Source organism: Pyrgilauda ruficollis, unplaced genomic scaffold, assembly GCF_017590135.1.
Source record: "Pyrgilauda ruficollis isolate IOZ18807 unplaced genomic scaffold, ASM1759013v1 scaffold1, whole genome shotgun sequence".
NCBI lineage: Eukaryota > Metazoa > Chordata > Aves > Passeriformes > Passeridae > Pyrgilauda > Pyrgilauda ruficollis.
The window spans coordinates 4,375,690-4,391,376 of record NW_024508100.1 but is presented as its reverse complement, the minus strand read 5'-3'; the positions used below and the strand labels follow the sequence as shown (position 1 = coordinate 4,391,376).

At 41.2% G+C, this 15,687-nt stretch overlaps 1 protein-coding gene across 1 annotated transcript in view; it reads right to left on the bottom strand.

Moving 5' to 3' along the window:
* The window catches only part of SH3BP2 (SH3 domain binding protein 2), a 37,861-nt gene extending 22,923 nt beyond the window's left edge, over positions 1-14,938 (bottom strand). The window contains exons 1-2 of the mRNA XM_041459420.1: positions 14,804-14,938; positions 7,545-7,641 (exon numbers count right to left, since the gene is read on the bottom strand). The gene's annotated coding sequence lies outside the window, so the exon portion shown is untranslated. The remainder of the gene's footprint in view (positions 1-7,544; positions 7,642-14,803) is intronic.
* Positions 14,939-15,687: the final 749 nt, after the last annotated feature.

The following is a 15,687-nucleotide window of genomic DNA, read 5'->3' as shown; positions in this document are numbered from 1 at the left end:
ACCACTGAACTTCAGTAATAGCAACATCTAACTAAAGGCTTTTAGAAATGTATAGGAAGGGGTCAAATATTTATTAGTGATTATAAAGCCTGTCTGACAGGTACATTTAACCAGCAGATATCTTGCCATATGAAGTTAAGTCTGTTGTTAGGAAATATTTTTTCTGCCCCCTTAGAATTTTACTTCTATTGATTTAAAGTACATCAAGTGTCCAAAGGGAAAAAAAGAAAAGAGACTTAATTTTTTTCTGATACTAAAGCATTTTGGAAAGATATACAGCATCCATGACTTCATTGTATACTATGCTTGTACAAGACTAATGTAACTGAGATCCAATACTATTACAGCTAAAGAGAGTATTGCTGATGCAAATCAGCAATAAACTTACTGAATATAAGCAATTTTAGAACTTGTTGGATATTGGAACAAACAAAAGCATATAAAGCTTATCATGTCCTTTTGAGTGTCTATCAACAAAAAATGCAGCGAGTAAATTCATAAACCCACTGACCCCAATAACAAGCTCCTAATTGAACCCTAAACAAATGCAGCCAGCCTGGTTTAGAGGAAGCATTTGATCATGTCATCTGTGAGTCCTTCAAGCCTGTGTTTCCCTCTCCTGGTGGCTGCAGGAACCTTATAGTTAAGAAAATATACCTCTTCAAGCAAATAGCTGCAGCCAGCACTAAAGAGGAAGCTCAACTTCTGCTAGACCCTGAAAAAACAAAACAAACCAAAACAAACATTTTCTATTTTTGTTTTGCTTGTACAGAGACTTTGGATGCAATTTAAAGACACAGTGTAGCTGCAAAGACTCGCTCTGTACCACACTGCAGTAGGTGGGGCTGGGTTTTAAATAATTATGCAGTGAAGCATCTCACAGTTTGCTGTTCTCAGACTTGGAAACTCTGACTATGAACCAGAATATCCAAATAAGCTAATGACCATGCAAGTGTGATTTATAGAATTAGAAGGTCCAGCTGGGTTGTATTTCTAATGGACTGTCCCCACCTCCAGCAGCTTTGAAGCTCCTTGTGCTCAAAGCCTGATGCAGGTAAGGTGCACCAGAAACCTGGATTCTTTGTTTTAAATCCCAGTATGAACGTCTCCAAAGGATGTGGTAAAGCATAAGTATCTTACCACCTACACAAAACACTGGCTCAAAGGACTGAAACAGGTAAGGGCATGGTGTACAAAACCAGAATTTAAGGCTACTGTGTATTTTGTCACTTAAGTAAATATTATCTTTGGGTTTTGGTCGGGTTTTGCTTTGTTTTCATTTTTTTTTTAACAAGCACCAGAAAGAAGAAACTCTAAGCTCATGCTTACTTTCTGCAAAAGATGAATTAAATTATAAACACTACATCATGTGCAGCTGGGATTTTAAGTGAAGATTTTAAAATTAAAACAAATGTACACCGCAAAGCTGCTCCAGAAAGACAGCAGTAAAGAGGCAGTTTTAACCTGGAGGACATGAGAGGGAATAGCAAACTCATATCACATAAAATAACCATAAAAATGTATAATCTCATCCAGTGGGCTTCTTTTACAAGACAATTTGGACAATGGCCTTTTCTATTTTTCTTTTCCTTTATGGAAATCACTACTTCCTTCAGAAGGATGACTAAAAAGAAAGAAATTCCTTTCCCCCAAAGCTTGTTTAAATGAACTCCAACAGCAAGGATTAGCCTGACATTGACTCAAGTCTCCAGAGCTGCAGAACTGCATTCAAAAGTGAGCTCACACAGGGCTCTTTTCAAGCACAGAAGAGATCCATATGCAATACTTCATAAGACATGAACAACAACAGTCATATTTTACACCACAAACCAGTTTGCCTAATCAAAAATATTGCTGCCATGGTGCCAGAAGTTTGCAGCAAGGCTTCTAAATAGGTACAAGCCCCCAGCACAATATTATGAAAATAACAAACCCCTGACAGTAAGATAGGCCAAAGGCAAAGATCTAAAATCCAAATTCTAGATTCTTACTTCCATCTGACCTTGGTGTCACATAGCTCTTCTCAAATCAGCTCCTTTTCCAACCTGCCAAGACACAAGCCTTATAAAGGTGTTTATAAGAGCATAACTTCTTCATTCTGGAGAAAGGACTTCAGAACACTACCTATAATGGAAATGGATGCAATGGTACTGCACATGAAAATCACAACCTTTCCTAGATTGGTAAACATTAATATTTCAGAGAATGAAAACAAAGAAAAAAAATAAAGCACTGTAACACATCTCACAATCTCACACAGTGATTGAAAAACTGGAAATACAGAAATCCAGCTCAGATTCCAAGTCTCAGTCTCTGGCACTTCAAATTACTCCAACAAGCCCCTGAGGTGCAAATTCTTAAGCTAGAAGAATATTCTGTATCTGTGCCAAGTTCTTACACTCATCTGCAAGCTCTCCTTGGATCTGGCTCTATACAGCTATTCCTATTGTCCCACTAAGTGATCTAAAAAAAGAGTTTGTAAATAGGAACCCTCATTTTAAAATATACTTGCATTTCCTTCCCATCAACACTATTTAAAATTATTACAGACCAAGTTTTAATCTAGGAGGAGCCTGGAATCTTTTACATCCACTCCACAGTCTACTTAGAATATTCCCTCTACTTTTTTAATTTGAAGATGCTTCTGGGCATCACATTAACCTATCCTATCATAGAGAACTTGCTTATTTCCAAATCCTTTCTCAAACATCTTGTAGCACTGCCTATTCTTTCCGTTCTCATGGTCACAAATATGGTCCAAAGGTCATTTGTCTGATCCCTGGCCTCAATGACTTTTCACCACTGAAACGAACTTTTCTTTATTACAGACTGAAAAGAAACATGCACACACTCATATAGAAATAAATATACCTACAGTTCTTAAAGAAATGGTGTATGTTATAAATGCCAGCAGTCCTATTCTTGGCAGGATGAGCTACAAAGAATACATTGCTTTTGTGCACCATTCTTTTTTACAGTTTCCTTGAAAAGCTCTTTCAAAAGAGTGCAGCCAGACTCTTTACAGAGATGACCTGGTTATGACAGAAGGGCTCCTTCACAACCTCCAAAATCTTACATTTATGCACTGCCTGGAACTAACAGTCATTATGCCCAAGGAGTCTGTACAGCATTTTTTCATTTCCAGGTTTTGGTTCTACACAGAATTTATATGGAGCATATAACATTTCCAGCAAAAGCTTTTGCAAGATTTACAGAATCTCTTCCTGCTATACACATCCTAGATATTCTTAAGGCATCCTAAGTACAAATCACTTCTTGTACACAATGAAGAGTTGAAGCTGGATTTCACTTTCACAAAGGAAATTCAGAAATTTAGGTCAGTGGAATTGGTCCTGTTTCAACCTAAGTAATCAAACCTGACATCTTTGTACAGTAAACAGAACAGTTCATCTAGATCCAAGCCAAACAACACCACAGATGCATTGATTCAGCTATGGCCATTACTGTTACTACAAAATAACAGATCTACAAAAGCTGAACTTTACAGGAGGAAAATACCATTTCTGCACATTTAAAAGTATTTAATGCTATTTGTGGTATTTTATTTAGTATATAAAATCATACAGATTGATCCACTTAACATCCTCTAAAAAAATGCACATAATAACTCTATTGAAGTGCAGCTGCACTTTGTTAATTGTTTATCTCTACAGCCATAAAAAGAACTCTCAGCTTTGGAGGTGTACCAAAAAGCATTAAAAGTGTCCAAACTTTTTGGACAGTGTTTTTGGACACTGTCCAAAAAGCCTCCTCTTCTTCCAGAAACTTTGTGACAATCTTTCATGCATTGTAGTCACTTATTTTTAAATAGTAAGACACTATTGACATCAAATGAAATACATTTCTAAACTGCACATAATAACTCTATCGAAGTGCAGCTGCACTTTGTTAATTGTTTATCTCTACAGCCATAAAAAGAACTCTCAGCTTTGGAGGTGTACCAAAAAGCATTAAAAGTGTCCAAACTTTTTGGACAGTGTTTTTGGACACTGTCCAAAAAGCCTCCTCTTCTTCCAGAAACTTTGTGACAATCTTTCATGCATTGTAGTCACTTATTTTTAAATAGTAAGACACTATATCAATGAAATACATTTCCAAGATACAACAGAGCTAATTTCCAATTTCTGTCAGCTACATCTCCAACAGACCAAAACCTAACAAGCCCAACACTTGAAACTACAATTATCCCATTACATACTTGAGAAAATTTTGTCTACAGAATTTTATTAAAATTTTCTGAACTTGGCATCATCACAGATTAGCAAAGATTGATGTAATCACAAAATCATTGTGGGTCAGAGCCATTGCTCCAGTGCCACTTCCTCTCCTGTGCAGTCTACCCAAGAACCAGCAGCTGGCATGGTACAATCAAGTGCAAAGACTGCACTAGTTATAGTTTAACTGGATGTGGAAAAATAATCCTTTAGTCAGCAAGGACAAGAAAATTGTTCAATTTTCTAATAAAATAGTAGAATTCTTCCTACTTACTGTATACCTTGGAATTTTAAAGGTCACTTTTTTGCTCCTTTGGAATGCTGTATTGTTTTTTCTTTATTATTTTTCATTCCATTTTGCTGGAGATTAAATTGTTCAATTAGAAATCACAAGGAATCTATTCCCCAAGACTCACCATTCATTTGACATTTTGGTTCTACAGAACAATGCTATCATCAACCCTTTCATTCTAATACAACCTCCCTCTTTTTCTAGACCGTTTTGCTGAAATATGCAACATAAACCCATCAGAGTGTAGGGCACTAGGGTTAAATAGCAAATAGTGATACAGTTTATCCTCTTAACACATGATTACTAGGAACACATCAGGTTTATAGTAGTTTTTTATGAGGACTAAGGCCTGAGTATCAGGTCAGGTTCATATTTGGTCTTTGCCTCGAAGATGCTCAAAACCCTAAAATTCCAACAATAAGAAGCTAAGGAAGTCTGCCCTATACCATAGCTACAACTACGAAGGACTGTGGGGAGACGGCTTCCTCACAGCTTTGGTTTCTGCAAGAATGACACTTGAAACTCCTGATTCACGTGTCAGGTGTGTTTCTTCCACACACCTTCTCAATTAGCACAGACCAGCAAGCACATTTAGAGCAAAATTCTGCTAAGGCCATGCACTTCATCTCCCAAGGGCTATGAAAATTACACAGCATGAATAACATGTGGCAGGCAAATTACTCAGTAAGTTGACTAGAAAGATAGAAATGGTGCAGGCACAGAAACAAGGATTAATTAGAAGCATCTAATTAATATGTTTCCTGCTATCTAAAATGGAAGAGAACACTCCAGGAAGGGAATTGTGTAAAGTTGCCAAACTAAGAGTTTCAATCAAAAACACTTCTGTTTGCTAGATTTCACAGCAAAGACACTGCTGCAAATCCCTTCTGCTTGTCTTTCTCCCAATAAGCAAGGCCTGTTAATCAAGTGATTGACACATTCCTTGGAACAAGACCTCCAACCCAGAAGAGACCCAGCTCCCAGTTCAACTGCCCAGCAGAGAGCTTCCTACTACCAAGTAATTATTAAATATCATGACACTGTTGTAGCCCATTAGAACAGCAATTAGTACATCTTTAGTAATTAACAGATTTGCCACTAAGCCCTTGCCACCTGCCAGCCCAATCCTGCTGGGGAGCCAAATCCACGAGTGCACAGGTGGCATCAGCAGCACTGTGACACCCTTCTCTCCCACTACCACATCCTTCTACTCCTGGCAGTCCTCTCATTCCTCCAGGACCAGTGAAGGAAGCAGAGGAGCCACCAGCCAACAGGGAGGAGGCCAAACATAGCTGCTGTCCACTGAAGGAATGGGGATGGCATGCAGCCATGGAGAAACAGCCTGGCAGCAGGGCACAGCAGGCACTGTGCCAACATGACAGCTTCCAGACTCAGTCACTTGGGGATCATCTGGTACTGTGGACATTTGCAAGCATGGTATTCCATCTTATCAGCGCTGTTTCCACCATTGTGAGAAAGCTTATCTGCGCCTCAAAGCAAAAGATGTGAGATTCAACACATCCACACATCCTCTGACAGTGCTTCAATCAGCCCCTTCAGGCACTTGGATCAGCGGCACCCTGAGCTACAACCTTCCTCACAACAGCTGTGGCACTTGCCAAGGGACAGAAATAAGGGCTTTTTCCTTTTTTTTTTTTTTTGTGGGGGGGAAGAAGGCAGGAGACAGATGATTCACTAAGGCTTTGAGTATTGAAGGAAAAAAGAATTTCACTGTGAGTTCTTCCCATAACAGCTTCCCGCAAATACAGTAATTGCCTCTATGTGGCTAGAGAATAGTTTGGCTATGCAACTCTGTTCTCCTAGTTTAAACATGAAGAGTACATTTAAAATACTCCTCTTTCCCTTCCAAATTTCCCATCCTCCCTCACTGCACAGTCACACAGCAAGTATTTATCCAGCATAATCCCAGCAGTCTGCCATGCCTAATTTACTCCTGAGTAAGAATACCCACACAGGCTTATGGATGGTGGGAGTGGAACACATTTGTGCCAGACAATGCATCATCTTATTATTTGTTTGGATTCTCCTAAACCCAGGATGACAACTCTGTTGTATATAACCTCATTATTTTTTTTTCAAGGTGGTTTTCTACTTCCAGGTCTTTAGGAGGAAGAAAACTACAAATCTTGTAGCAAGACTTGTGTGCCACTCCTGCAACGGGTGTTTTTTCTTCTCAGAAAAGCCTTTCTGGTCAGCATTCTGATAAGTATATTCACCTATATTCACCTAGTCCTAATGCAAGTCTCCAGTTACATACTGAAGGTAAGAATTCTTTCCTAGACACCAAACAGATTGCAGAGGACTGATTGTCCCGTGCTCCTGTACGTGGTACACCCACTTTGACAGCAGAAATTGTATTTCCCCACGCAATGTGTACAAAAGTCTGTATAAACAAATCCCACTTCACTCACTTAAAATGCACAGTGCTTTGGAAACAGGCCTACCTGGCACCACAGTGGAGTCTGATTAACTGACTGAAAAATTACAGTGGAAAGCTTGAATGTTTAAGCCTGACTGATTAAAGGCAATTAACAGCTGCAGATGCTCAGCATCTGTGCAAGTCAGGTCACTTTTTTGCCCATAGTTCAAAGTACCTTATTTTGATTAGTTAAGCTTACAGATCAGTTTTGAATTAGCTAATTATAAGCTTTTTATCTGCCAGTAGGAACTGTAGGCTCATAGTCCAGATTTCTTTGTGCTAAACTTCTCTTTACATCATTGTCAGGAAAAAACAAACAAACAAACAAAAAAAAAAAACCAAAAAAAACACCAAAAAACACAAAGAAAAAAAAAAACCCAGGTACAGAACAGAACAGAAAGATGGGGAGCTCTTACATGAGCTTAGGCGTCTAAGGCGTACAGTTTTATCAGTGTAAGGAATACCAGAAGCTGGCTTCAGCACACATGCCTGGTGAAAACAGTGTGACTACAGGTCTGTGCAAAAGGCTTAGGAGACATTACACTTCATGTAGTGCAAACCCAGTGTTCAGCCATACCACAGCACTCTGAGAGAAGAGATGCTCCCCTTGAGGAAACAACTGTCCTGCAGTCCTCACGCATGGAACCGAAGTCTCTTCAGAGCTCCAGCTTGCTCTAGGAGGAACAAACAATTATGTGATGTGTTGTAATAGAATTACTCTTAAGCAACACCAAGGTAATGATTTACTCTTTTTAGCAGGGTTGTCACACGATTAGAGACTAATAATTTAAGCCTCTGCTGCTTGGCTGCAGGAACTAGAAAGCCCTGAAGGGTAACCACGGTTTGGTTTGAACACCAACCTCAGCTCTTGGACACATGCAACTTCTGACGAAGTTAAGGGGAACGAGGTAGAGTTTGAGGTGAATTTAAACCAAAACTTTTTACTTTATAGTAGAGTTTTAACAAGTTTAACAAATACACCAATAGAAAAATTGTCAGTCACCCAAGCTGATGTTTAGAAGTATGGTGAGTCTTGTAGAATCACGTAAGAGATGAAGGACCATTTCAAAGAGATTTTGATTTGCAATAAGATTAACACGAAGATATTGAAAGAAACCACAAATAAAAACCTAACTGCTTATTCTATGAGTATTTAAAAAAATCTTTATTTGTAAAAACTACTGTTTCCAGAATGATGATTAATGTCTACCACTACAGTAGCTTAAGCTAAAATTAGAACAGGGAAACAAAGCTTCCTACCAAACCACTATTTTTTTGTCTTACAAGATATGTTTCACCAGACAAGACCCAGGTATTCACAACACTCTACTTCCACCTCTCTTCTTCCTTTTTCATTACTAAGCCGCTATTACATTAAAAATGAAAATCAGTAAAACATGCTTTTACATTTATTAAAACCTGTTTCAGGATCTGAGATGTTGCTCTGAAGTGCTGCATTAGTAAAGACAAAGTCATCTCAGTGACTGATTTCAGCAGACTAAAGCTCTGCTGGAGAGTAGGAAGCTTATTTGTCTGGGGAAGAACTGAACATGGAAGTAGGAACTGACATGTTAAGTAAGTTTTCCCTTCTCCAAGGGTTCCTGTTTTTCATTTTGCATATCTTTAAATGAAAAACGCAATGATAATAAAAGATGAAGCTGCCATTTCAGCTGAAGAGCATTTAGAATTAAGTTTTGCTTTTGTTTGACAATTAATAATTAAGTTGCAAAGCACAAGTTCATGGCTCACCTAAACAGGAATACTGCCAGCTAAACTCGACCTGACCTTATTTCCATCTGTTACAGATGAAATTACAGAAAGAATTACAGAAAAAAGATGCAGAATTACACCAAAAGATGCAGTTCAGCTGGGTAACCTGAACAATGAGAAAGTATATTTACACTGAGTAACAATGGAGTTCAGTGCACTGAAGTCCAATCTCAATTCACATTCTTGTCTTTTAAGAGAGAGAACCCATTCATGCAGACTCTATTTCCACCACCCAGTATGGTTTTGTTTCATTTCCTTGACCATACAAGTACAAAGCTTAGGGATACTAAATTCTCTTACTTCCTTGTACAATTTGCTCTTCTCTCATTTACTTGGCTACACTTCAAAATGAGAAATCTTTTGCCTTTAGTCATGTCTGTAATGCACAAATCACCTTTCATGATGAGTCTTGCAGCACACTTCCCATCCTCTCCCTTTTGTCAACACTTGGACAAAGAAAGATCTCTGAGGCAGCAACAGTTCCAGACATGCACAGTGGTGCCACTGCCTCCCAGCCCTTTCTTCCAAGTACTGCCAGAAGCAAGAATGAGGAACATCATTCCAACTCCAAAATGCAGGTTGTTTTCCTACAGCAAGTTGGGACTAATCACTTAACTGGAACTTGGTAACCAGTCTTAAGCCAGGTGCTGAAAAATGACAAATCAGTTAAGACAGGAGATTAATCGGAACATAAAACACTAACAGCCAACTCTCAGAACTGCATATTTAAGTAAATTTTTGGTGTAGATATTACTGCTTCTCCTCTGAATCTTTTAAGGCACTAGCTACAATGATGAGGGATTTTAGTTTCTGGTTTTTTAAAGCTGCATGCTATCCTTCTCCTTAGAGGAAAGGCTTAAACATACAGTACAGGCACATGGGAGGAAAAAGAATAATAAATGCTTGCTTAAAATACAGACATTGTCTTCTTCCTAGGGACCTCATTCATGATCTGTGCATATTTGTGCAGTACTTCTGCCAGCAAAAACAGAAATTCCAAAATTTCAGGGGTTCTGTACTCCCCAAAAGAGGTTAAATAGTACTCAGCATAGCTATCAGATTTTTTAAAAAATGAAGACTGATGCTTCACTCAGTTGTTGTTCCCATATGAACTCAAATAGAAATTCCATTTTCATATTTCGAGGAAAACATCTGGCATGAAAGATTTCCTGTTTCAAGAGTCTCTACAAGTGAGTTCATGATTAAAGGCAGAAATCTGACTTTCGGGATAACAAAATAAGAGTCTTGGTTAAACATATCCAATAATTTTCCTATTTGGGGATTCAGTCCCTGCACTGAAACAATCAAGAACATCAAAGAAGAGTTTTACAGAAGTCCTTTGTGCATGCACATGTCAAGATATTGTACAAATTAACAAAGTTTAGTTGCAATGTCTACCACATCAAGCAACAAAAGCCCTAATCTGTTTACATGGAGCACTCTAAAGTTTTCATGAAGTGATCTTGAATGTATGTGTAGGTACTAATATTTCTAAATGCTTAATAAGAGAGTGAAAGTCTCTGAAGGCACCTAAATCCACTTTCAGTAATGAGGAATAATCAGGAATTAACAAAGGCATCCTTAAGTGCTCACACACTGCCCTATATAGTAGCACCACCCACATAAATCAGTCAGTCAAAATATAAAGAAAAGAACCCCAAACTCCTGTATTCCTGCCCTAAGAGATCCATCCAAGGAACCATGACCAAACCAATTTTTTTGTTTTTCTAAGTTACAGCAGAGTGGTAGAGCAAAGTTGAACTAAGAACAGAGTGTTTATCTCTTAAAAATGAAAGGATATAAAGCCAGTTTGAATTGGGAAGTTTCCTCTTTGCCAAATTAACACTAGAAGAGCTGGGTTGGAGTTAGAGACACATGCATTTTCTAGAAGAACAGGTCTAATGATTCAAATGTACCTACTGCTCCTTTAGGATGGAAGTGATTCTGATCATACATGATTAATGATGTACAGTTTGTCTGTTGATGTTATAACTTAAAATAAAAACCCAGAAAGCTTTAACCATAAACAGCTGAACAGTGAGAATTTTCAAACATTAAGAGGATGAAAACAAGCATTCCCTGGACTACTTGAAGTTTTACCTCTGGCTTTTCCAGAAAGAAAAGATTGTAAGGAAGCAAAGCTGTACTTTCCCTACCTCAGGGCAACTACAGACATGAAATTTAATCCAGCAGCAAAATTCAGCAAGCAGCTATTCCTAAATTTAGCCCCACTTACTTATTTCACACCATCTATCTAGATCAGTTCTTTACAGCTGTTTCAGGAGACAGATCCAGAATGTCCACTTTCCATGAAGTTAAGATTTATCAGAACTACTTTAGAAAGAGCCCTAGCTACACATTAGGTGTCCCTGAATTAGCCTGGTTAAACCAGCCCGTGACTACAGCAAAAAAGCCACAAGAGGAATCCTCTCAAAAGGCAGGCAAGCTGCTCCCTTCTCTCCTCCTAAAATCACAGTCTGCAGAAGCTGAAGCCATAAGTATTGCCAAGTATTGATTTCTGAGTGATTGTAATTCTTTCTCTGCACTGTACATCATCCTGAAGTATCTTTCTACCAAAGATATTCAGATATGCATAACTACTGCAATAGAACCACCTTGGGAGAGATAAGAATTATAGGAAATGAGCTGGCACACAAACAAAATAAATAGAATATTTCAGTTATGCTGGTATGCTGCAATAGGGGGAGAACAATGTTTAGGTTTGTTTCCATAGGAATTCATGTCCCTGCATTCTGCCATAACTATTGCCTTGCTTAAAATTATCTCAAGAAAAATTGTTTTCAAATTCCTGCATGTGTGAGATGAAATATAGACTTGTCAAACCCCTTTCTTTGCAAGGAAAAATTCAGAAAATCAACATAGAAGCATATGGAGAAGAGACAAGATTGAAAAAAACTTCAAACAGATCTTGGAGAAATACTGTAGCCACTATTTTGCTCTTAAAAAGCAGAGTGTAAAGAAATTCTGCTATGTGCTCTAGTCTAGTCATCTGAAGAAAGCAAACTAGAGATACATATGTTTGTAATATAAACCATGATAAATAATTCCTGAAGTTAACAACGATGCCCAGTGTAGTCATGCTGATCAAAACTTCAGGGCCTTCAATTCTCCCCTCCACATATCACAAAAGGCATAACTCACTTAGTCATTCCAGCATAAAGCAAGCAGTGCTGATAGGAGGAGAGGGGTGTTGATTAACAAGAGTTAGCAATGGTTCATAAATTTTGGAGGAACAGACAGTGACATATGTACATGTGGTAAGTGTAAGAAATACACATTTCCTTTAGTACTAACTATATTTACAGAAATGAGTCAGCCTCAGATTACCTTTGAGGCTGCCTTAAATCCCCCTGATTTCTACACTCTCAAACTCCCTTCCCAACACTGCTCCACTACAGTATAGGTTCCAAGGCAATTGTGAAAAAATGTTACAAGGAAATGCCTTCATGTTGCAAGTTTACCTTAAAAAAAAGGCCAGAAGAATGCTTAGCTACACAAGAGGGGAATAAACATCCAAGAGGTTCTTTTCTCCCTTCCATAAAAAAATCCCTATTAGAAGACAAAACACATCATGGAAGAATCATTGTATCAACTAATATTTTTAAATCTAAACAAAACCAATTTATCCTGGCTGCTGCCTGGTAGCTGTCAGGAGTGCTCACCATTCCTTACAGAGCTATTAATCAATGCTACTGCGAGTCTGAGCTACAATGAACATTCCTGCAAGGTCCAGTAGAAGCAGCAAACAAGCCAAGATCCTGATCCTTCAGTAACACAAACTAAAAGTTTACAATTATAGAGTTACTTACATCTGCAAGTACTTTTAAGATCAGGGCTTAAGCCAGAAACAATTAATGGACACAATGCTTGCACAATGCTGCTCATTCCAAACAACTTATGAAGCTGTTGGATAGTCTGATAAAAGTACTTTGTCAGGGAAAGCTACCCATTGTGTAAATCCCATGCCAAACGGGCTGGAAGATGCCCCCACACAAAGTCCATGTTGTCAGGTTAAAACACACACCTCTCTATTCCTGCATTCTTGTAAAGCAGAGCAATAAATGCACCAGCGTCCTAAGGGCTGTGGGGCGAAGAGCAGCACTGCAACCACCAGGTCTGAGTGTCAGAGGCACTTTTCCTACAGGTAAAATGACAAATATGTATGTGCCTTTTGGTCAGCCACGTTTGTGTTTTGGTGCTGTAAAGAAGAAGTTAACACTTCTACTTAGCATCATTACCAAAGTGGCTGCCATGTTTGGATTTCTGTCAAAGGCGACTGCTTCACATCCATTTAAGAAATTGCACAGAGAGACTTTTCATGCCCATTATTTTGCATTTTTTGTAGGCAAGCTAAATTTTTTAGCAACAATATTAGATTGGAAGTCTGACCTTCAAAGTACAAGGGGTTCATCCATCAGCAGGAGTTTACAGATTCACAGTCAGCTGGTCAGATTTGCCTCAAACACAGGAATTCTGGCTCAGACAGCCCTGCCCAAGGTTTCTGCAGGAACTTATCTTGGTGTGTTCATTCTTACTGCTTTGATAACTTCAAACCCTTTAACCCTTTCCAGAACTGTCATCTCTGCATCTCCCTCCTTTATAACTCTTTCTAAAAAGCTCTTTATTTTCTGGACCTTTCAGCATGAAGTTGTCATGCTTTATGGAAAAGTTTGTGGAAAGCTGAGAGATTTTAAAACAAGAAAATGACAAACAGGAAGCAGTATTTAACCCACCACTAAGCTGACCAGTACTGACTCCTCAGTAATGGAATATTGGCAAGGGGTATCTATTAATCAGCTCTCCTGCAACACCAAGATGGCTGTAAAATACTGCAACAGGAAGGGAAAGAAATGTGTTATGCCTAGAAGAAAAATAGCAAGTTAATTCTGATTTTGTCTAAAGCGTGAAAGAGGTGCATGAAGGAAATAAACAACAGAGGCTTCAGCCCTATATTTCCTGTATAAATACGACCAAAAATAAACAGATGAGGTGTATCATTCAGATCTAAATTTAATTCATAAACTGTGACACACCAACCCTTAGAGCAGAGAAAAAGTAGAAAACTGCTTCTTGCAGTAAGAAACATACCAGTTCAATACAAGTAATTTCCAAGAGGAAACTTCAATGCACAGTCAGACCAAGCACACACATTAGCAGGAGACTGTGACATGCACTCAGGAACCACTGCACCTGTAATTATGAATTTAGACACAGCACGAGGCTGGTTCAGTTCCACTACTGACCAGTACTTTGTCAGCATCAAGACTCCAGAAAATGGTCTTAGCTGACAGGCCTTCCCTGTAGGAGGGGAAACATTTATCCACCATCTCAACTCATTTGGGATAGCAGTATCCAATTTGCACTGGTCACTTGGGGATAAAAGCTGGCAAATTAAATAAGCACATGCCAGGTATCCTCACTCTCTACTGCTCCCAGAGACACAGCACCTACACCTGCAGATGGACATGAACTTCATACCTAGACTGAAGTGACAGATGTGACCCAAGTAAAGAGAGGGCATCCAAGATCAAAGCAGATGGTTACACTACAGAAAATGCAGCGCAATGCGTTTGTACCCTGTGTTTCAAATATAAAAAGTCTTGTCTCATCCTTTGACATATTTATATATTATCACTAGAAACATGCTAGGAAATGAATCCTGATGCTCCCAACTCAACACCAAAGGCACAGCTCAACACAAGTGGCCAATACAGCTCTTTCATTCTTCCCTTTCCAAAGGAAAGCAACTGCACCTTTTTTCTGCCCCCAGAAGAGCCTTTCCTTTCCCCACGGGCGGACTCACACCGATGACTTTCCTCCATCCCACCTGCAGGTCAGCAGAGCGGCACCGAACTGAAGGCGTCAACCCACGGAGCAGAAGACACGAGGCGTCTTCCCGCTGTTTCCCCGGAGCCGCGGGAACCGCAGCTTCCCCCGGGAACCTGGGCGGCGGCTCCGGGGGCCGCCAGCCCCGCGGCTCTCCCCGCCCGGCACTGGGGCTCCGCCAGGGCCGGCCCGGCTCTTCCCGGGGCTCCCGTGACTCACCCGAGGAGTTTCCCGGCGCCCTCCAGCAGCGCCGCGGCGGGAAGAGATGCGGACACGGGGGAGACGCGGACGGACACGGGGGAGCCTCTCAGCCCCCGCCGGGACAGAGCGCTCAGCTCGGGCTCAGCTCCGCGGGCAGCCACCGCCACCACGCCGGCCACTCATCCCGCTGTGGACAGCGCCCGCCCCTTCCTTCACCTGCGGCCCGGCCCGGCCCGGCCTCCGCTCCCGCCTCCCGCTCCCGGGAGCCGCCCCCGGGAGCCGCCGCTGGGCCGGGAGCGCCGCCCCTCCCGGGGCTGCCGGGCTCTGCGGGCTCTGCCCCAGCCCGGCCGCTCGGCTCCGCCTGGGCTGCTGAGCGCTGCCGGCGGCCGCTGCTCGGCTCTGTCTGCGCCTGGCACAGCGCCACCGAATGCAGACCAACCTGTGCCCAACACCGCCGTGTCGGCCGGGCCGCGGCTCTGAGTGCCGCGTGGTCCTCCCTTGAGCACCTCAGGGACCGGGACTGCGCCACCTCCAAAAGCCGCGCCAGAGGACGGGACCTGGGGAGCGGCTTTTACCTGACTGGCAGCAGGTTCTGGCACAGTCCCCTGCCTGGAAGCCACCAGGGGCAGGGAGAAAGGAGGTTGGAGCATCGCTACAAGCGGTGATATTCCTTTGCGAGTGTCCCGTGTCCGTGGGGAAGCCGTGCAGGCTCTGTCCCGTGTGACCCGTGTCCGTGGGGAACCGTGCAGGCTCTCTCCCGTGTGTCCTGTGTCCATGGGGAAGCCGTGCAGGCTCTCTCCCGTGTGACCCGTGTCCGTGGGGAAGCCGTGCAGGCGCTGTCCCGTGTGACCCGTGTCCGTGGGGAAGCCGTGCAGGCTCTCTCCCGTGTGACCCGTGTCCGT